The sequence below is a fragment of the Cucurbita pepo genome, chromosome 1 (genome assembly GCF_057944985.1).
Source record: "Cucurbita pepo subsp. pepo isolate OVF chromosome 1, ASM5794498v1, whole genome shotgun sequence".
NCBI lineage: Eukaryota > Viridiplantae > Streptophyta > Magnoliopsida > Cucurbitales > Cucurbitaceae > Cucurbita > Cucurbita pepo.
Genome location: NC_141798.1, coordinates 12,507,168 through 12,518,259, shown reverse-complemented (window position 1 = coordinate 12,518,259; position 11,092 = coordinate 12,507,168). Strand labels below are relative to the sequence as shown.

The 11,092-nt window shown below is 31.4% G+C and overlaps 1 pseudogene; it reads right to left on the bottom strand.

Moving 5' to 3' along the window:
- Positions 1-801: 801 nt before the first annotated feature.
- On the bottom strand, positions 802-2,911 carry LOC147794779 (uncharacterized; annotated as a pseudogene).
- Positions 2,912-11,092: the final 8,181 nt, after the last annotated feature.

Sequence of the window (11,092 nt, the reverse complement as noted above, 5' to 3'; positions counted from 1 at the left end):
TATAAAATACAAGAAATTATTTAAATGATACACCGATCCAAGATAAAGTATTCCTTTGCAGAATGTAATTATAAAAAAAATAAATTAATTCACAAAATACAAAATACCACACCATTTACAACCTTTCCTTTCTTTACTTTTCCCTTTTCATTTTGTTCCTTCAAACTCCTGGACACAATCAACTATAGAGTTACTAGTATCCCTTTGATGAGGTAACAATTGTTGTTCAAGTATTGGAAGAGAGAAAAAAATAAAGAATCAAAATTTTAAAGAGCTTCAACTGAATCTTATTAAAGAAAACATTTCCACATTCTTGTCACGATTACCTACTTGAGTATTGAGTATTCATTTTCATATAGTACAAATAGGAGTTGACATAGATATTATAAGCATTTCTTAGAATGATATCTCTCCACGTTAATGGACTTTAAAAAAAACAAAAAAATAAAAGAATGAAAATTAACCATACCCCTATAATAGAGCAAAGACGAAGTTGTCATCTGATGTCGGACTAAAATATATTACAAAAGGAAGAAAAAGATGAAATACATGGGTTATAGCTCTATAGATTATGGCAAAATGGACCATAAGGGGAAGAGAGGAAATTAAGAGGAAAAAATAAATTTAGCCTCCCCTAAATTAGGGCACAACTCAGGGAAGAAAAAAAGAGAGTAAATTAAGAAGTTTACCATTTAAAAATATATATATGTAGCTCTCCTTTTTTTTTTTATTTTGTTTTGTATCAGCTTTTTTATTTTATTTTATTTTGTGTTCAATCTTTTTCTCTTTTTTTAGGGAGAATCAAAAACATTTGTGTTTATGACATTTTTCCCTAATCACTTTTCGGTTGTCTTCTTCAAGTTTGGACGTTCTTCTTCTTCTCCTTCACTATTCTCCGTTTTTATCATTTTCTTTTTCAATTGGCCTAGGCTTCGAATCAGGTTGAGTTCTCTCCTCCCTTTTTACTTATTTTCGCTTCTAGATTTCATACCTTTTCTCTAAGCATGAACTTCTGTTCTTTTTTTTTTCTCCATTTGTGCAATGAATCGAGTTAAATTTGTTTTTAGTTGTTTTAGCTCGTTGTTTCTCATTCTAACTCAATATTTTGCGAGAGTGAGCTTATTTGTGATACTTAATATCTGTTTAGAAGCTTGGTGCTATCTTCTACAATTTTTCTGTTTATTCTATCCATTCCAAATTCATTCATGTTGTTGAGTTTCATCCGCTCACCTTCATGATTTCGATTTTTTTATTTGAATTGTCTCCTCTTGCTCGTATCTTTTGTTCTTCGTCTTGAACTTTTTTCTGCTTTCGTTGTGTAGTTGCTTTGCGACAATAGACGAATTTTATCTTTCAAGCTGTTGGAGCTCTTTTGCTTAATCTTCCATCTTCCTCTCTATGCTTATCAGGCTCAAAGCCACGTCTGATAAGCCGCTCTTCGCTTGCTTGCTTTCTTCCAATAATGATTTAGTCCTTTTTCTTTAGGGTTCTTTCTCAATAGATAATTTTAATTTTTAATCTGAGAAAATTTTTGTTTACATTGCTCCATATCTTGCCCTAATTTTGTTCTCTGATGCATCTATTTTTTGTTTCAAACTCTTGACTTACCCTACTAAGGCGATTATCTAAGAAGAAGCTTATGTCTCCTTACACCGTCAATGTCAGCTCCAACTCGAAATTCCTAGTGTTGTTGAGCCACTGATTTTTTGATCTCATCTGAATGTTCTGTTCTTCTATTTCCCTTCTACTGTAATGTAGAGTGTCTACTTTTGTCTCCAAGTCCTTAATCCATGGTAAGAACTCTCTCTTTCTCATGTAGTACCTTTTGTGCAATTCAATCTTTTCCATCCATTCTTCTTTCAAATTTCCTATTAAAATCATTTTCTCGGATATCTCTTAGTTTTTTCTGTTTTCCAGTTTGGTTTCTTACGTTTTCTAGTTTCCAATGTAGTGAATCAACTTTAGCCAAGACTTCATTCTTTTATTCAATTTTTTTTCTAGTTAATCAGCTTGAATTTGAGCACCCAAGCTGCTCGACTGTTCATTATGTAAATAATAGAAACTACCATTGCTCATTTCCTCTGACGAAAAGTATTCTAACTCAGAGTCGGAGCTGGAGCTTGAAGATGAAGAAGAGACATCTTCTCATTGTCTTTTTTTTTTTTTTTTTCCATTCTAGATTTAATGATTCTCTCAATTTCATCTCGAAGATATCCATATTCTTCTGGTAATTTTTGTATAGATCTCCAACGAGACCAACAACTTTCGTTTCCTTCTTCAAGTCCCTTGGCATTCCTTTGCTTTTTCCCTGGATCTCTGTTGTTCGCTAGCTTCAAGATTCTCGTCATCTTTTGTTTCATTTCTGCAAATGGAATAATTTATTATTATTTCAGAAAAAAAATTTAACAAATCTAATGCACTCGAAAGCCGCAACCAATGAAACAAACAAATTTAGGTGAGCCGCTCAACTATTTTGGTTATGCTAGCCATTTGATCCAGCCCTACCTCGAGTTTGACCCACGTCTTAATTCTTTATGAGAATCCTACAAATAATCAATTTCTCTCCGAAGATGTAATTAATAATATAAGTTAATTATATAATTTTTTTTAATAATTGGGTTTTTGCATTGCGGACTTTTCCTATGCAGTATTCATTCCTTTCATTTCAAATTGAGTCACGCCCTATCTCAAGTCTGACCCACATTAAATTCTTTATTAGAATAGTACACATTATCAATTTCTTGTCAAGAAGATCTAATTATTAATATAAATTAATTATATAGTTTTATTAATCATTTTTGCATCGTAGAGTTTTGCTCTGCAGTCTTCATCCCCTCCATTTCAATCTGAGTTACGACCCACCTCGAGTCTGATCCACATCTTGATTCTTTATGAGAATTGTACAAACCATCAATTTATCGTAAGAAAATGTAATTAATAATATAAATTAATTATATAATTTTATTAATCATTGGTTTTTTGCATTACTAACTTTTACTCTTCAGTTCCATCCCCTCCATTTTAATTTGAGTTACGCTCTACCTCAAGTTTGACCCACGTTTCAATTCTTTATGAAAATCGTACAAATAATCAAATTCTCTATTAATATAAGTTAATTATATAATTTTTTTTTAATCATTGGGTTTTTGCATTGCAGACTGACTTTTGGTTTGCAGTATTCATTCCTTTCAATTCAAGCTGAGTCACGCCCTATTTCGAGTCTGGCCCACGCTAAATTCTTTATTAGAATAGTACACATTATCAATTTCTTGTCAAGAAGATCTAATTATTAATATAAATTAATTATATAGTTTTATTAATCATTTTTGCATCATAGAGTTTTGCTCTGCAGTCTTCATCCCCTCCATTTCAATCTGAGTTACGACCCACCTCGAGTCTGACCCACATCTTGATTCTTTATGAGAATTGTACAAACAATCAATCTCTCGTAAAAAGATGTAATTAATAATATAAATTAATTATATAATTTTATTAATCATTGGGTTTTTGCATTACTGACTTTTACTCTACAGTTCCATCCCCTCCATTTTAATTTGAGTTACGCTCTACCTCAAGTTTGACCCACGTTTCAATTCTTTATGAAAATCGTACAAATAATCAATTTCTCTATTAATATAAGTTAATTATATAAATTTTTTTTAATCATTGGGTTTTTTCATTGACTTTTGGTTTGTAGTATTCATTCCTTTCAATTCAAACTGAGTCACGCCCTATTTCGAGTCTGGCCCACGCTAAATTCTTTATTAGAATAGTACACATTATCAATTTCTTGTCAAGAAGATCTAATTATTAATATAAATTAATTATATAGTTTTATTAATCATTTTTGCATCATAGAGTTTTGCTCTGCAGTCTTCATCCCCTCCATTTCAATCTGAGTTACGACCCACCTTGAGTCTGACCCACATCTTGATTCTTTATGAGAATTGTACAAACAATCAATCTCTCGTAAAAAGATGTAATTATTAATATAAATTAATTATATAATTTTATTAATCATTGAGTTTTTGCATTACTGACTTTTACTCTGCAGTTCCATCCCTCCATTTTAGTCTGAGTTATGCCCTATCTCGATTCTGACCCACGTCTCAATTATTTATTAGAATCGTATAAATAATCAATTTCTCGTCAAAAGATCTAATTATTAATATAAATTAATTGTATAATTTTATTAATCATTGAGTTTTTGCATTGTTGAGTTTTGATCTACTATCTTCATTCCCTCCAATTCAATCCGAGTCACGCCCCGCCTCGAGTCTGGCCCACATCTTTATGCTTTATCAGAATCGTACAAACAATCTATTTCTTATCAGAATCGTACAAACAATCTATTTCTCATCAGAATATGTACTATATAAATTATTAGGTTTTTGCATGGCAGACTTTTGATTTGAAGACTTTATCCCCTCCATTTCAAATTAAGTCATGCCCTATCTCGAGTCTAACCCACGTCTCAATTCTTTATCAGAATCATACAAACAATTCATTTCTTGTCGTAAGATATAATTATTAATATAAATTAATTACCTAGTTTTATTAATCATTTGGTTTTTGCATTACACAACTTTTGTTCTGGAGTCTTAATCCCCTCCATTTCAAACTGAGTCACGCCCCACCTCGAGTCTGACCTACGTCTCAATTCTTTATCAAAATTGTACAAACAATCCCTTTCTAGTTAGAAGATGTAATTATTAATCTAAATTAATTAGATAGGTCTATTAGTCATTGAATTTTTGCATTCCAGAGTTTTGTTATGCAATTTTCACCCATTTTAAACTGAGTCACGCCACACTTGAGTCTCACTCACATCTCAGTTCTTTATCAGAATCATACAAACAATTCATTTCTCATCAGAAAGATGTAATTATTAATATAAATTAATTACATAGTTTTATTAATCATTTGTTTTTGTTATGCAATCTTACTCCCCTCCATTTCAAACTGAGCCACGCTGCACCTCGAGTCTGACCCATGGCTCAATTCTTATCAAAATCGTAAAAACAATCCATTTCTTGTCAAAAGATATAATTATTAATATAAATTAATTACATAGTTTTATTAATCTTTGAGTTTTTGTATTCTAGAGTTTTGCTCTTCAATTCCCTCCATTTCAAATTGAGTCACGCCCTACCTCAAGTTTGATCCACGTCTAATTTCTTTATCAAAATCGTACAAACAATCTATTTCTGGTCAGAAGACGTAATTATTAATATAAATTAATTACATAGTATTATTAATCTTTGGTTTTTGCATTACAAACTTTTGTTCTGCTATCTTAATCCCCTCCATTTCAAACTGAGCCACGCCCCATCTCGAGTCTAACCCACGTCTCAATTCTTTATAATAATCGTACAACAATCCATTTTTTGTTAGAAGATGTAGTTATTAATATAAATTAATTAGATAGTTTTATTAATCATTGGTTTTTGCATTCCATAGTTTTGCTCTACATTTTATCCTCTCTATTTCAAACTGAGTCACATCCCACCTCGAGTATGACTCATGTCTCAATTCTTTAATAGAATCGTACAAACAATTCATTTATCTTATTTCAGTATTCATTCCCTCGAACAATTTGCTTCCTCCGTAGACAATTCTCTATTGTGTTTACTTCCCTGAGGAACTCTATTTTTTAGGTTAGTCCTTTTTTTTGGTAAGGAACTCTATTTTTTAGGTTAGTCCTTTTTTGAGTTAGATTAGTGTAAATTTGTGTTCATTGTTTCGGATATATATTACGCTAAACTGGTGTTCATTATTTTGTATATATATCATCCAAGAACAGTTGCAAAATGATCTAAATCTAAAGGATATTTTAGATATTTAAGTACAGTAAAAGTATTCAATTTTGTCGACTTATTTATAGTACTCGTAGAATGAAGGCTTTTGATAGGGTTTAAAGATAACATTTTCTATTTAGTGCAATTATAAAGAACCAAAGGAAAAAAATGGGAAAAGCTGAGAAAACTCAAAGCTAATTCAAACTTAAATAAAGTAGGAAAGAGAAAAAGGAGGGAAAGAAAAGAAATTTGAAAAGCCAGCCCATTGAAGCCCTAAAATCTGCTATCAATAAGAGAATTGCAACTCTCTCCCATCGACAATCTTGCAAAAATCACTCTCTCCCACTATCTCGGCAATTAGTGAATTGGTTCTCAGGTAGGTTAGTTTAAAATCTTATGCCATCTTAGTTGTCATCCCCCTCCTTCTCTACCCTGCTTCTTTTTTAGATTTTGTTTAGTATTATGATGTTTGGATTGGGATTGAGGTGTTATAGTAATTTTTCCTCTCAATCTAGTGATGTTTAAAATCTTATGCCATCTTAGTTGTCATCCCCCTCCCTCTCTCTACCTTGCTTCTTTTTTAGATTTTGTTTAGTATTATGAGGTTTGGATTGGGATTGAGGTGTTATAATTTTTCCTCTCAATCTAGTGATGTATAAGTGTATGAGTGAATTTTTTTGCTGCTGGAATGTGTTATAGTAATTTTTCCTCTCAATCTAGTGATGTATGAGTGTATGAGTGAATTTTTTTGCTAATGCAATGACCCTACTCCATGTATATAAACACATACTCCATATCGAAATTTTTTTGCTGTTTAAATTTTTTGTTACTGCAATGACTTTTCACTCCACATCACGAGAGTAAGCAACATTTTAAGGAAAAACACATACTAATACTAATATATATTTGCCACAGATAAACACACACTACTCCATCAATGATCAACATTTCAATGACCCTACTGAACAAATATTATTCTGCTACAAAATATATATATATATATATATGCTCTGGTAAGGAAAATATTTGTAGCTTTCTAGTGAAATATGAGTGAAATTTCTACTCGAATAAGCAACCTTTTAAGAGTATATGTGATTTTTATAGGAGAAATATATATTATAAAACTTGAATTAAAATTTGGATAAAATAATTATGAGATGAATCTTGCAAGATAATTATGGAAATTAGAAAAATAATTCAATTTGAGCACCTTAATTTGTTTACGTTCTTTTAATTTTGCCTTGCTTATGGATTTTTTTTTTTTTTTCCTTGATTAGTCCATTCTTATGCATTAGACAAAGTGCCAACAAAGGGTGGTTTAAGGTTTAGCGAACTAATTGAAATTAAAGGTGTTGAATAGATAATGTTTAAAGAAAGGTGTTGAACAGATAATGTAAGTTACCTTATTCTCGTCTTATATTTTAGAAAGATTTGAATGTACTTGTTACACTAAGTTTTTACCTTTCGTGGCTCTTTATTATCATATATATATATATATATATATATATATGGTTGTCCGCAGATTCCATTATCAAGAAGTGTATCCACAGCTTCTTGTACCAATTTCTCCTGACACATTACTAATTCTCCTGGCGTAGATCTACTTGTTGTTAATAGATCAATAAGAGTATTGTTCCGATAGATAACTCTTCTATAGAGTTCATTAATATCCGAGCTCATTAGTTTACCCCCATCTATCTGAATGATCGGTCTCAACTCGGGAGGAAGAACAGGTAATAGACATAAAACCATCCATTCGGGTTCTATATTTGTTCGAATAAAATGCTTAGCTAATTCCATACGTCTAACCAAAAAATCCTTTCTTCTTCCAACTTTTCGATCTTCCCATTCATTACCCGCAGGTCCCTCTTCGCCTAATTCTTTCCATTCTACCAACGAATAATCTATAATAAGTCGCAAATCCAGATCGGCTAATTGTTCTCGTATAGCACCTGCTCCGGTAGAAATTTCTCGATTTCGAAATGTATCGAAGCCTTGGGTAGTAAAAAAAAGTGGGATGCTGTATTTCCAGGATTGGATTTCATATTCGAATGAACCCCGTAATCGTAAGAAAGTAGGGGCCCATAAGAAAATTTTGGATAGGATACTATAGGATCTCCCCCTTTCAAAATCGGACGTGAAAGTTTCTTTTCATCCGGCTCAAGTAGTTGCATTAAATAAAGGAGTTCCCACTTTCAAATTCTATAAAACCCCCAACTACTCTTTACTCAAGTTTATATATATATATATATATATATATATATATATATATATATATATATATATATATATATATATATATATATATATATATTATTCTCCAACTTTAAAGATAACACAAATATATCAGAGTTATCGATATCTTCTTTTCTTAAATAGTGATTGTGAACCAAGTTATCGACGGTCCAATTGATCATCCTATTAAGCATACCAGAGCTTTCAAAATGTTCAACAAAGATTGGTTGTATTTGAATCAGTATGAGAATATAAGTTTCAATACACTTTATTTTTAAGACACATACTTACCAAAATTGACTTTGTCTAATAGTGCTACCGATGAGTACATGGAAGGAGCATGAAAATTTCTACAAGAAATGAAGAAAAGGAAGCTGGATGCCAAAAAGTTTCTATGTCCATGTAAAGAGTGTAGGAATATGAGACATTATGATATCCAAACCATATATGAACACCTAATCATTAAGGGAATGGACCCTACATATAATGTTTGGTATCATCACGGAGAAATATGTGAGGAGGATGATGTTGAAAAAGAAGTCGATGATGCTCTTATGTTGGAAGCAACCATCTTATATAAGAGCACATATATTGAAGAGGAGGACAAGAATGGTTCTTTTACATCGAGGAAGACAAAAATATTTCTCACAATATCCAAGAGGCAAACACTCCATTGTACACCGGATGTACAAAATATACAAAGATATCAGCAGTTGTGGTATTGTATAAACTTAAGACATATAATGGTTGGTAGATGCTAGTTTCACAAGCCTTCTGGAACTTTTGTATCACATGCTTCCAATTGATAATGTCATTCCAAGATCTATTTATGAAGTTCGAAAATTGTTCAAGGAATTTGACTTAGGCTACCAAAAAATCCATGCATATGTAACGATTGTTGTGTATTTAGAAATGAAAAAGAAAAGTTAGAAAGTTGTCCTCAATGTAATACTTCAAGGTGGAAGGTTGATAGACAAACGAATGCAATCAAGCAAGGTATACCTGCTAAAGTATTAAGATACTTTCCTATCATTCCGCGACTTAAACGAATGTTTAAAATATATGAAGTGGGTGAAAGTTTACAATGGCATTCTCAACATAAAAGTATTGATGGAAAGATTCGACATCCAGTCGATTCTGTTGCATGGGAGTTGATTGATAAAAAGTGGCATGAGTTTGCTATGGACTCTCATAATCTTAGGTTAGGCCTTGCTACAGATGGTTTTAATCCATTCTTCGACATGAGCAGTCGATATAGTTGTTGGCCAGTCATGCTTGTTACGTATAACTTGCGTCCTTGGTTATGTATGAAAAGGAAAATATAATGTTAACATTGTTGATTTCTGGCCCTAGACAACCAGGAAACGATATTGATGTCTACTTACAACCTCTTGTGGAAGATTTACAGCATCTATGAAAAGGAGTACAAGCTTATGATATTGTAAGTAAAACATATTTCAATTTAAGAGCAATTCTCCTATGGACTATAAATGATTTTCTTGCATATGGAAATCTTGTTGGATGCACACAAAAGGTAAATAGCATGTCCAATTTGTGGAGATAATACTCCATCTCTTTGGTTGAAGAATGGAAAAAAGTATTCATATATGGGTCATAAGAACAATTCCAATATTCAATATTTATTTGAAATTGAATTAGATTCTATATTCATATTCCCGCTAAGATCCCAATAATTTAGTAAATTACTATGCATGTAACATTTCCGTTATGTGAGCCTGCTTAGCTAAGAGGTTAGAGCATCGCATTCGATGGTCATCGGCTCGATTCCGATAGCCGGCTTTTCTCTATTTATTTGATTTTTGACATAATTATTAAATCAAATAAATAGAGAAACGACTTCTTCCCCTTTTTCAAAGGTCACCGATCTACCATGTCGTAGGAACTTCCTATTATGAATAAAAATGGAGAGGTTCTTGTCAAAGTTGCATCCACATGGAAGGAATAAAACATTGTTGGATGAAAAAATAGAAGAAGCATCATGTAATAGCCAAAAATAAATAAACAAATAAACAAATAAAAAAAATAGTTAAAATAATAATAATTAATTATAATTAAAATTAAAAAAATTATAAAAAAATAGTTAAAATAATAATAATAATTAAGTAATTAATTAAATAATTAAAATAAAAATAAAAAAATAAAAATAAAAACAACCTTTCCCCACATGGAAGGAAATGTTGTTTTTTTGTTTATTTATTTATTATTATTATTTTAACTACTCTTTATATTTATTTTTATTTCTTTATTTATTTTTGGGCTATTACATCGAGGGCCTAAGTACTCATAACAATAACGATAACAAGAACAAGAACAAAGAATGTGGTACCTTAACATATCAAGGACACGATTAAGAGCCTATAAGTAGGCTACTTATTGAGTCTTTCTACTCCTTCTAAAAGATAAGGAATCAACTACAAGGGGAATAAGATTCGGATTACCTTGTTGATCGAATATCTCAAGGCAAGAACACTTGATTGAGATTCGAATCACTCCACAAGCAAGATCGATCATGTCTAGCTTGAATGACTCTTGTTGATCAAATATCTCAAACACTTGTTTGAGATTCGAATCACTCCACAAGCAAGATTGATCATGTCGAGCTTGAATGATTCTACATGCAATCTAAACTACATAGAATTGCAAAGAAACTTAGCCATTGGCTAAAGAAAAGCACAAATGCTTCTTTCTATATTTTTCAAGTCTTCTTACAAATACAACATACATGGCTTTATATAGCCTAAAAATGAAACTACTAAAGGCATTCCTAAGAGTTGTAACATTCATACTTAATGGCCATAATGAGCCATTATGTAAATGTAACCTAAAAAAATCTTCAAATACAATAACTCTAAATTACTCTAAATTGTAACCCACCCAAAATTTACAACAATCAAACTTCATTCTTCTTCAATGTAGCATAAGTTGAAACATCTTTTGATAATTTTGACAACCTTTTCTTCACATCTTCATTGAAGTATATTGTATGATTGATGTCTCTTGGTTCATATCACCTTCCTTATTCTTCATTTTTTTTTCTG